We start from the raw sequence: 13,279 nt of genomic DNA on the forward strand, positions 1-13,279 counted from the left end.
CCCACGTTATGTACCAAAAGAACATTGGAAAATATTCATGTAATTTTCATCTGGTGCCATTATGTTCATACCCTAGAAATTTTGTTGTTTGTTTTTGTTTTGTTAGTACTATATCATATAATAGAGAATAGAGATACCCCCAATCATATCCATAGAACGATATATATATAATACGAATGTATAGTGAGAATATTCCACGGGGGAGGTCTCATGTGCCAGTTATGGTTTGAAATTAAATCAGCAAAGCTTAAAATGGCAGTAATTAGACGAGATATTTGTCTGCAATTTATCAAATGGAGTTTTATGTTGCGTATAGGGATGTTTAGGGACTAGTAAGATTTATGTGCATAGAGTACAGCACGTGGTTACACATTTGTGGTAGATTGTTATTCAAAAATTATTTTCTAATTCGTTTTTAAAATTACGCACGAGGAATGAAACGAAAAAACTTTACACCCACAAGCGTTATTATGTATAATACACATGTACCAGTCGGTGTACCAAACCACCCTGATGAACATAATTTATGAATTTGTTTGTATTCGGCATTGATTGCAAGAGATAATAATAAAATGCTTAGGCAAACGTTTTTCGCATGGAAAATATTGTGCTCAAATAGAAAATCCTTCATCTCCATTCGAATCCACAAAACCTAAATATTTCAAATCATTCGAGCAGTCACAATAAATTTTGTTTCCATCGACTTAATACGTATTACGTGCATGAACCACACGAAACCCATAAATGTCCTTTGACATCGTAATCCTATAATAACGCGAATGCAGCCTTTACGTAAATCACTTGTCGAACGTCGAATTTATCTTCCGATTTCTGAATCGGACAATGTTCTGTAATATTGCTGACTTGGCTGACTTATACATGACTATTACAACAACATGTAGTAAATGTATACGGAATGTATGGTTGAAGGCGATTTTGTTCGTTACCGTTAATGTTGTATTTATATATTGGAAAGGATGTATGGATAAATAAAAGAATGCAGAGAGATGTGTCTCTTTCTTCAACAGACACACCAAAATTATCGGAAAATTATTAGTTGTTTTGGTCAAATTTGAGTCTGATTTATTTGAATTTCTCAAGTATAAGGAACGAGGAAAACAAAGTTAATTCGGTCGATATTGTTCACCAATTTGGTCACAGCGGTTTGCATTGTGACGTCAAGGAATTTATTAGTCTCTTATTGACATTGAACTTTTTTTCCTGCAGTCTGTCGCTTAACTGCTATTTCCAATTTAGTAAACATTCATTTCCGGAACCTTCACAATGTCTTATTTTTAAATGATAAATGATCGTGTCGTTTGAAGCTTTCGGATATAAATCAAAAGAACTAACTACCTGCAACATTAGAATCATGCATCTCTCTGGCAGTCAAATCAAACCAAAGAATTAACTGTGGAGCAAATCTCTGATGACCATTGTTTATTTGAAAGTCAATTCTCAAGACTTTTGCTTGAACGTAATCACATTGTATTGGATGTGCCATTATTTTTACTCTAATGTCTACAATTTTTTGTTGTTCGTTTTTCTCTTTCTCGAAAAGAGGCTTTCATTTTGAACTGAAAAAAGGTTAAGGGTCACGTTCGTTGATTATTTATCTTATAATTGTGTGATTAAAAATAATTCACTGCAACAAGAAAACGTGCATAACATACCCGGGCAATATGATGGTCTCCTTTTTTCATATAATTTACACACATTTCTTTCGAGCTACATTTTGTCTGATGTGAATGAATTTTTATGAAAAATGGTCGAGTCAAAAGAATGGGAGAGAGAGGAGAGGTCGTTAAGAATTCTAAATTATTATGGTTCATCTTCCATCTTCCGAATGCAATGATGATGAATTACCAATCATTAATGTTTATGATTGGTTGTGTTTTTGTTTCGGGTTTGTTGTTTTTTTATCATCATCTTCTTTGCTTCGCTCCAAAAAGGTGTTCCCTTTCAATAGTTTAGTATAAAATGGATTCATCATTTTGGTTTTTCATTATTATTATTATTCACAAATGATTTAAAGATAATTTTTTTTTGCTTATACATTCTAAATTCTATACGCATTTAAACGTGAAAACGTTGACCACTTAAATTATTTACGTTTATTAAACTGAGCAAATTAGAAGTGTATTAATTGGCTTTGCGATGAAGACCGTTTTTTTTTTCTTCGACAAAAGAGGAGAAAAACAACAAATGTAATTATTTAATATAAAATTACCAGTTTGTTGAACGTGGCTCGAATGCAAACTATAGCACATATAACACAAATTAACTTGTGGTCCCGTGGCCCGACTGCATATAATAATATATAATATTGCACATAAGACATATAGCGCATTTTGCATACAGATCACACATCATACACTTCTTTTACATAATTACGTGTATGCAATGCATATTTTTGTATGATGAATATGACGACAAGAATGCAAATGATTTCTTATACAAAATTTTATTTTTTCTTATAAATAACTTAGTTGTGTTATTAATAGCATTTTGAATCATGCATATAATTTATAATTGAAGACACAGCTCTGAAAATAGTCGTGTAAAATAATATTTTGCTTGTTAAAACTTGATGTATAAATGGAAGTTATTGTACTTTTAAGATGTGAATTCTAATGTGTCTGGTAAATAAACTTGCATGATGTAGATGCGTTTTTAATTGTACCGAATGTGTGTATATGTGTGATTAATATACACATTATTTGTATTGCAAGGAGCAATTGCTGAGCGCATTGCGGAGGTGATGAAATGAAGAATATTTGTCTTATACACACGACGACGCCACATATCATCCATTCCGTTCCGTTCCATAAATCTTTTTATTCATTTTGAACAAACATTCATCGGTTAGTGATTACAATTTAATAAATCTGGAGTTATGTTGTTGCAATTGTTCGGGATTAGTTGTATTATGTTCACACATTCTAAAATCGACTCAACAGAAATTGGTGGCCTCTTGTTGCTAACTGAAGTAATTAAAAATTGTACGGAAAGAGATTTCAACTTATGGTCAATTCTCATTTCGGTCGAAAGATCCTGTTAGTTTTTTCAGTTGTTTTAATTTAAAACGGCTCAACATGCAATGAGTGCAATGCACATTCATTTTTTTTTTCTTCGAAATTTTCCATCAAATGTTTCATCAATCAAATCTGACAATCGTTGCCAAAACAAAACACTAATTTTATTGAAAGTCGCTCACTAATTCGATGTACTTCACAATCGTATTCTGGAAAATGAGTATATAAAAAAAAATGGGATATGGGTGTGTATGGTAAATGTAGCATAATATACATAAAGTGGTTTTGTGGATTGATCCTACCACTTTTGCCTAAGAACTTTTGTACAATTTCTGCAATTTTCTTATTCATCTCGTTAAATATTAACGTTTCGGTGTTATGGGAATTCCAAAAGTGACATTCGATGCTTGGTTTGTCGTTTTTGATGAGGGTATGTAGAAGAAAAAGTTGTGGATTCTTTCTTATTTTTTTTTTGTGCCGATGCTGGCTATTTATGTATGTGTCTCAGATAGAAAAAAAAACAATATTGGGGAGGACAAACAGATGAATAGTACATCATGTAAGTTCAGCTAACATTTCTTGTTTCAACTTCATTTTCTTTCGAAAGTTCAATTTTCAGATGAAAAAAAAAATCAATTTTCCACGTTATGTCCATCGACTTTAAAAGGTATAACAGACATGAAATCTTTAGAAATGATTAAATCACCCCTTAAATCGTCATATCATATTCCGGCATTGGACCAGAAAGCACATATAAGCATATTATATGATATCCGGTAAACAACCTATATTATCGAAAATCGTATTCATTCCCATCGTTTTCCCGTCACCCTCTGAAAGTATAGCAAAATACATATAGAAAAACCATCATAATAATCGAACCAACTGAAAATTGTATACTTTCCATAATACCATAAATATACTGTACATGCAGACCCGGGCTTCATGTAGACGTAGTTTTCGAATATTTGTACTTTTGAATGTTAAATCCATTGAAACTAAGTCAGAGCTTTACGAATCGGAAATAGATCTCGGATCGGAAATGGACTTGTGGCTAACAATTTTTTTTCATATTACATTTCCGCTATTTGAAGGGAAAAGAAAAAAAAAGTGGAAATTATACGTTGGATACGGTTATGGTGGATTTATATAGCACGGAAAAAAATAGTATGCAGAGGGTTGGTTATACATTTTTTTAATTTTTTTTTTCTGTGTACCGTTAAATTAGTGAATATTCATGTAAATGATGTCACACGTTGAAATGATGAATACATTATACAATTAAAATCTAGGATGTTAGCACGTATTAATCCCATACCGATAAGTCTTCCGGACCAGTTACGAAAATAACTGAATCACCGCAACAGCTCCGATTACCTTTAATGCAAATAATGATGCACAACCTAAAATAAAAATAATTAATATGAAACAAGTAAAATGGTAAAAAAAAACGGGAAAAAAAATTTAAAACCAGAAAATTATTCTTTACTTGACATGAACGTTACATTATGTAGTTAGTCTGGCTAATTTCCGACGCCTTCCGAAATGTTTGCGCTTATCTTAATTTATCTTTCAACTGAATCTTTTAATAAAGTAAATGCAAATTTCGTTTTGTTTGTATCTCAAACACAATTTTTTTTCCCTTTAAGAAATAACACTGTCTTGTCATTAATCTGTGTTAAATTGTTACATGACAGTTTTCTGTTTTAATATACTTTATGGGCGAGTATTATTTCTGTTTATTATAAAAATAAAAAAAAGAGAACATTTTGTAAAAGGAAAATATGTTTGCTTTATTCATGTAGAGCTGAAGAAACCGTCTGTGAACATATGTGTGCGCTTGTTGACCTTGCCATGTCTGTCAAAATTTATTACTCTATTTGAACGTAAGCATGATTTACTTTTACGGATAGTTATGTGACTACTGGTTGCATCTCGCATTGCACACATCGCACACAAAGATTAATAATTTTTTTGTGTATTGCTTTAGAAACAGTTCCTGGGACGATGTTTCTCATTTATAATAAATGAAGCAAAATACTTGTAATTAATTAATTGAACAGCAGCACAAGTCGGTTCAATTTCAATAATTAAAATTATTCCATCGTGTGTATTGTATTGTGTGTCCGATGTTGAAATGATGTCATAACAATGCTATTTGGACTAAATTCAAGTGTTCTACAATTTATGTCCCATTATGTTTTCGATGAGTCAGAATTGGGCAAAACTAAATCTCTCTATCAACTGTAAAACGAAATAATCATATTCGCTTACGGTTATTTATTTACGTAAAAGGCTTGCTCTTAATCCAACTTTCGGATAGCCTACGGACGATACATAATCCCAAAACATTTTACACAGTCAAAATCTTCGTTTATTTCTCGCAACCACTCAGTAAAATATATTTTACGTGCATGAATAAAAATTGACCTAAGCGGACGGATTTTATTGCAACGATTACACGCAGTTACTGGTTTTATGATGTACCCAAAAGAGAGATTCTTGTCAAAAAATTATGCAAATCTATTTTCCCCGTATAAATCCCCAGTTTAATATCAATATAATACAATGTAGTGCGTTTGCATCGAGTGCCTGTGTGAATGGTGTTTGGTTTATTTAGATAAGTATAATGTGACTGTGTGTGGTGCAAATACCAGGGATGATGATTTTAAAAACAGTTTTACGTCTATGAACACGATTATACGTATAATATTGTGGAGGTATGGAAAAGGACTCGAGGGGATATTCTCAATACTTTTCTATGTTTACATCGAATTGATTCTCAGTTGCGATAAACAGTTTAAAATTTGAATTCATGCATTTATTATGGTGATTTTAATGTATCAACAATCAACATATTTAAACAAACATTTAAATAACGACATGAGGCGCTTATTCTCTGTGATATATTTATATAAACGGAATCCCCTTGTAACAAACCGTTTATGTGCACATAAAATAGAGCCTAAAGCCAATTCAGTTATTGCAACACAGAGAATAAGAAGTAAAAAAAAATGTATAAGAAAAAGTCATTCTCATCTTCATCCTCCATCCTCTTCATCCGATAGCATCTAAACAGAGAATATCAAAAAAATATAAAGGAAAATCAGATTAAATCTATGCACCAGAAATGGTCTGTTCAGTAGTGTTTGTTACGACATTTTCATGGAAATTTTTTCCTATGATATGCCCATTATTATCCTATGGATTTTATATATAAGACGAAGTCAATGAGCCGCAAGCAATTTGTAGGTCATTTCGGATGACGTTGATTATCAATTTTCGTGCCTAGGAATTGGTTCATTTATTGGGACAACAGATTTAAATGTGTATTTAAAATCTTGATTATTTGGCGATTAGCTTGAGAGAAAATTGGTAACCGAAAGCAGGGAATATAAATTGGTTGATTAGGGCCCTGATGTTATTATGAATGAATTACCGAGATTGCGAAAATGTGTAAATTCCGCAAACGTATCGTAGCACACAGACAGAAGTATAATACATACGAAAATAACCAAATTAAACGAGGGATTGTTTTCCAGCCATTCACCAATCCGATATGTTGCACCTGCTACTTCTTTCTCAACAGCACATAAGGGTAGACATAATACATAAAAGCGAAAAACTTGCGCTGTTTCTCGCCAATTTATCCAACAACAATGTAACGGCTGATGATAAAACAAAACAACGAAATAAACAATTATATTAGAATGGTGTTATATTTCATGCAGAAAATGCATGCATAAGGTGGTGTTGTATAATTCAAAATGGCGTTCAAAGCTCAACTTATTTCATGATGTATATGACAATTAGCTTAAGTAGTGAAGGGCTTCAAACATTAAACGCTCCTCTTTTACATTGTTTTCTTAATTGCCTTCAATTTTTTTTTATTTATTCCATTTCCGTATTAATACATTTCCAATTAGAAAACGCTTAGGAAGCGACTTTGTGGCATTAAATTAAAATTGTGCAGATAAACGCAATTGAAGGGTACGTCGGATAGTTTGATTTCAATGTCGAAATCGTCGATTGTCCTTAGAGTAAATTTCTTACATTTCAAGATCATTATAAGTAGGTGGTGTACTACCTAATGTATACTGTGTATAGCATTGAATTGACAAATGCAATTGTGGATGTCCTACAATCACCATACAATTTTCTTTTTCCTCAACACCATGTGTATATTTATATGTGTATGTATACCGAGAACGTACAATCATAGCTAACACAACCAAATATAAATGAAAATAATAATAATACAAAAAGGATCTTACAGGAAATTAGGTTTGTTTGGATGTGGAGGTAGGGGCATTTTTGTATAATAATATAAAAAGCTAAAGGTATAAAGACGTACATGTCGCATGTATACTGAAGGTGAATTTCTTACCCCAAGCTGTGAGATAACGTCAACCGTGACGGAGTATACTCTTATCGGGACTTGCATGCGACCACCTGCCGCTAGCTCTACTCAAAGATTATATATATCGCTTAATATATTATATCGTATACGGTTCAACGTTTCGCAATCATCAGTAGACATTAAAAGCTTTTTTTTTTCTTTTTCTCTCTCACTCTCTATTAACAAGAAAGGCAAAATAATATAAAAAGTTTCGACAAGAACAGAAAATCAAATTAAATTTTTCTTTAATTATAAAATAAACAAAGAAAAATGATTTTATACTTCTGCATCTATTCAATTGCGGCGGTTACGAATCAGCAGCGAATATGACCGGTAACACTAGGTTGAAAGACTTTAAAATTGTGCATTTAAAGCATAGTTTTCCACATTTTCCATATGGCTTTGTCTACAAACAATAAATTTTCGTTCGGGGTTGAAAGGTTTCCCGTCTACCACATAGATAAATCTTAAAGCCAAAGGGGTGTGAAGTATAAACCATCTCTCTATGGTAACCATCTCTCGTTTCTTATAGTACACATTTATGCATAATAGAAAATGATAATGATATGGTGTGTTGTTCAATGTATGGTTTTACTGATGTAAATATCTTCGTGTAAATTTTAAGGATGTGTACCTGACTGGAGAAGTTTCTGGTGTTAAAAACCGCAGATGAATCAGCTTGAAATTGCTATGTTAAAATTTGTGTTTTCACGAAAATCTTCAAATCGGAAAACCATTATTTCGTACCTGTGAGTTTCAAAACATATTATCAACTCATGATGGAAATTTAAAACCTGACCGGTCGTTTAACCAATAGAAGCTCGTTGAACTTGCTAACCGGCATGCTTTCGATATTATGAACCAGAGGTATTTACTTCATTACACATTATATCCACTAGAGTAGCGCAAATCTAATCTAAATAAAATATTGATTTTAACTATCGAATCAGTAAGGTGGAATGCACAAAAAGTCTATACTACTATCGAGAATATTCAGATTAACAGCAGAAGAAGAAAAAATCATCAACGAGGCTACTCCACACTGTGTCGTATATTCATATATGTATTTATATATCAATGATTATCTACCTTTCCATATAATATTATTTGACTCCATGCTGCGTTCGGTACAACCAAATTGACGGAACATCAAGACTGATTATTTCTTTTAGAAATATTTTTTTTTCTTAAACACATTGATTTGATAAAATATGCAAAATTCCTTAATACTTTACTCGACGATGTTTTCATTCTTTTTTCGTATTTTTTTTTACTTCTTCTCTGAACCATCTTGTTGTTGTTGTAGAAACAGAATTTATTTGTATGGACGATTGGGTTAGTTCGTTTAGCCATCATTGTGTATTCATCAACCTATATGGTCTTCTCGTACATATGTACGTATATACACAAGATCTTATAATTTATATAATGATATGCATATGGAAGAGATCGTGGGATAGAAATCATATAATATGAACGACCCCCTGTTGTTCGCGACACGAAAATGAACACACCTTTGATGTTGACCGATACACCGATACAATATTTTTGCAGATTTACTTTTTTTTAACTTATTTTTGACTTATTATTGTTAAAGTGGTTAAGTTGAACTTTGTTATGGCATCATGGGTACTTACGAGAGACAATAAAAAAAAAAACGTTGATGTTGCAGCCGATAAGTATTTCGTCGTTTAATTCAAATAAAGTTAATTGATGTGCACAGATCGTTCGTGGCAATTTAGATAATACGAATAAATATTTCTTGCGATGAGACGTTAATTATTAACATGGAAAGATTATGCAATTAGCAAAATATTTATAGATTCTCGAAAATGCTGTGTGGTATGTAAAGTGAACTGGCAGATATAACCGTGATTTCGAGCTGAGATCGACAGGCAAATTGAAGTAAATGTTCCAACTTTTTTTTTTCATCCATCAAGATCACTGTGCCTGTTGTGTTTTTTTAAAGATCAAACAACTATGCTACACACAAAGTGTATATATGTTGATGCCATGATAACAGTGTTGAGGTCACACGCTCAACGAAAGTAGCTCAATAATAACGACATCCAAACCAAACCGCTTAGAAAATGGTCCGCATTTTGTCACAGTATTATATAAAATGATTGGAAAATGAAATTCCATTGTACAATAAGACAGACTCGAAGACAGCACAACATACATTTTAACTTTAGAGAATTGGTTAGACGTTACAACATAGTAACTTACTTTACATGTTTATTTGGATGTGGAATAACATCACATATAGTCTTCAAGTCGAATGGAATATCAATTCAAGTTATTAAAGTCAATAAAACGGAATTGCTCACTCTCTGGATGTCTACTTATTTCCGACTGTATAATTCTAAAACGTTTTGTGTTATTTGCCCTAATGGATATTTCAAGTTAATCTGCATGTATAAGTTCCAGTTAACGGTGTCAATCTCAGTTACATATCCGACATTTTTGATTTTTCTATCAAATATTTATGGGATTTTAGTTCCAATTTCGGTGAAGCCAATAACATTGAATTGACTTTTGCCTGATTGTGGGGTATACAATGCACAATCATCATTTTTAATTATAATGCATCCACAATATTTTCAATTAAAATACCATAAAAAGTTGATGCTAGCAAATTTAATTAACCCACTAATATTGCAACTGAAAAACGCCTTTTATTAATAAACTACACACACCAAAAAAGTAAAAAAAAATATACCTTCATTCCACCAAACAACCAACTAAACAAGTACGAGAGCAATATGCAGGCAGCCAGAATGGATCTGCCCATACGAAACGAAACTATATAAAAATTACACAAAATACAAAAACCAAATGCAATTTAATTAATTACAATCGCATAAATAAATTTAATTACAAAACAAGTATCTGGCTGATGTTTTCAAAATAGTGTTGTTATATAGAAAATATTCTGTGTGTGTTCATGCTGTACGTCACACACATATATAAAATACATTTTTCGTGATGGTTCCCCGATCGTGTTTGGTTCTCTTTGGATATGGTATTATGACTGGGCATCAAATGCTTCTACTGTTGTGTATCAATTATTTTGATATTTCAACAAAGCCATTGGTCATAAAATGGTTATTTATTTATGTTTTCCAACATAAAACCCATATATACATACAGCCGCTTTAATGGCATAAACAATACATCTGGTTGGTGGATACTTTTTTTTTTTTTTTAATATAGAACCATGCATTCGGTTTGATTTCAATCATTTCATTTTCAGTATTATATTATGTGTATGATACATGCAGCACTTTATAGATTCTTCTTTTTTTTTATTATTATTGTTTTGTTACAGAAATGTAACAGGCGAAAAAGAAACCATACAAAGTGTGTGTTTACTACCGATTCGCTTAAATTTATAACATAGCCAAGATGAGCTTAATCATAGATTTAACCCGTTTAATTGTAATGGTTGGCAAAGTATACTCGTAATAACTCCAGTTAAAAGTACCTGCAAATATAAAAAAAAAATGAAAAATTTAAAAAATAAAACGAAAAAAGAAAAAAAAATTAAAAACGTTCTCGAGAGACGATTAAAGTCAGCCATTTGCAGGCAATGAGCAAATCACATTATTGTTTCAAATTCATGATAAGAAAATAAAGGCGTGACAGTAATTATTTTTAAATACAACGTGTGTGTTGTTGTGCGCGCTTGGTTACCTGGGTTGGTTGGTATGAATGCGGTAAGGTAAAGTTTTAACTCTCGTATCAAAACATATAATTCTCTGTGTATTTATATGTCTGTATACCTTTGTTCGCTGAGGTGTGTTGTGTGTATTAATTTTTTTTTTATATTCATTCACTGTAGGATTATTTCGCATAATACAAACCTATACTACACATAACACAAATGAATAAACATTTGCGCGACTTTTAAATAATAGCTTTGAAAAATATACTCTGTGCACGGTTTGTACGTAATTTTGATAATAAGTTTGATTAGCCATGATTATATGTACTTTAATTAAGAATATGTATAATGTACCTCGTGTATTCATATAAATACATATATAGCGAAACGCACGCCATATGAGCGTTGAGTACAACATGGTCATACATATTACATGCATTATATATATATATGTGCGGTGCGGATATATGTAGCTATTTTGAGTAAACAAATGATGTCGGCCATTTTTAAAAATTCCAAATGAAAATTAATTTACGATATTCACAATGTAATTAACTGTGCCTCTCAAAATAATATCAAATTATTATTTTTTTTGGTAGTTAACATGTTCCTTTGCATACAATATAGAAATTCATAACAATAAATCACTCTACGTTTTACGAGAAACGACATCGTTGCAAAATGCTCCCATTAAGTAGCGCAAAAATGTACTCTAAATTTTTGTATTTAGGCCCATAGGTGGTCGCAATAAAAAGATTAGATAAGTTTCTGATTTATCAGAGCTTAAGTAGCTGTGAGATTTGATATTTTTTTCCCATATTATATGACGGTTCATTTATTACATTAACGAAATCTTTGATTCATTTATCAAATTAGTCAGATAATTAATTAACTTTCGGAAAAATCTAAAAAAAGAGATTAAATGAAATCGAGAATTAAATAGTTTGATTAAGATGTCTACGACAGAGATTGGTTCCATTATTGCCACATTGTTAACTCGATAAGCTCGAGTGGTCAAAACTCGATAGCAGGCTCCGTTTAGCAGCTGGCCCTTATACTCCATAGATAGGTCAAAACAGCATGGATCTTTATTTAAAACCTTTTCATTGTTACAGCAAACTTTAAGCTTACTTTCAATTTGAAAGTAATAAGCTCACACAAACCTTTTTTGTCATTTGTTGTCGACCGCTACGACAAAAATAAACGATGAGCTCTGGAAGTAATCAATTTATCTTAACACAATACTTTGATATTAACGAATGAAGTATACGATTAGATGTTATCAAACACTAGTACGATACAGTAAACATTTCAAGGAACAGATTTGAACGCCCCATTTATAAAATGTTAAATACAAGACCTCTACCAGCAGTCACACGAATTCAATTACAGGCAAACATTCACGGTCTGTCAGTGAAACCAAATAAATTCTCAACGTAAAACAGAAATGACATATCATCGACTTAATAATTCAATGAACAACTCAATTAACATCTCAATCTTATGCTATAAATCAGTAACTCCAAAAGCCTATTATAAATAGCATCAAGCGTATCAACATTACAATCAAAAATCACCTCTCTTGACATCAGCACGCGTTCGCTTTGAATGCGTGCAAAAAAGAGTCTCTTTTGTTTCAATAAATTTTTTTTTTCGTCTAAAAATTTAACGAGCATAATATTCCCGGCATAACCTTCGCTTCTTTTTTTTAAATACTCCTTTTAGCGCGATTCTTTATGTACATTTAGTACATCATACCTCATGAATATTATTTAATGCCTAACAGAGAGGCTCTTTCAAATTACATTTTCAAAATAAAATAAAAAAAAAGTTTAAAAAAAAAATTGACTCAACTCCGACAACAAAATACGTGGTAACATCAAAGTACCAAACCAAACATCTATAACATGTAATGGCGCATGGTTTTGGAATACTCTCTCTCTATATCCACGATATCCTACATTGTGCAAAGTCATAGATGTCAAACTGTCAAATTGATGCTGGTTAACAAAACATACGTTTAATTTTTTTTTTATTATTTAAGTGTGACATTTCATGTTATATCAAAATTGTTTTATAAATTTTTAAATGCTGACTCGGAATAACACCAATAAAAGTTCGTATCTACTTAGGTGGGTGGTTTGACATACGGTTTAGATATATACATATATGTGTAGA

The 13,279-nt window shown here is 31.7% G+C and overlaps 1 protein-coding gene across 3 annotated transcripts in view; it reads left to right on the plus strand.

Moving 5' to 3' along the window:
* LOC119067858 (homeobox protein homothorax) overlaps positions 1 to 13,279 on the plus strand; it is a 264,173-nt gene that overhangs the window by 187,700 nt on the left and 63,194 nt on the right. The window lies entirely within an intron of this gene.

The sequence above is a fragment of the Bradysia coprophila genome, assembly GCF_014529535.1.
Source record: "Bradysia coprophila strain Holo2 chromosome X unlocalized genomic scaffold, BU_Bcop_v1 contig_130, whole genome shotgun sequence".
Taxonomy (NCBI): Eukaryota; Metazoa; Arthropoda; class Insecta; order Diptera; family Sciaridae; genus Bradysia; species Bradysia coprophila.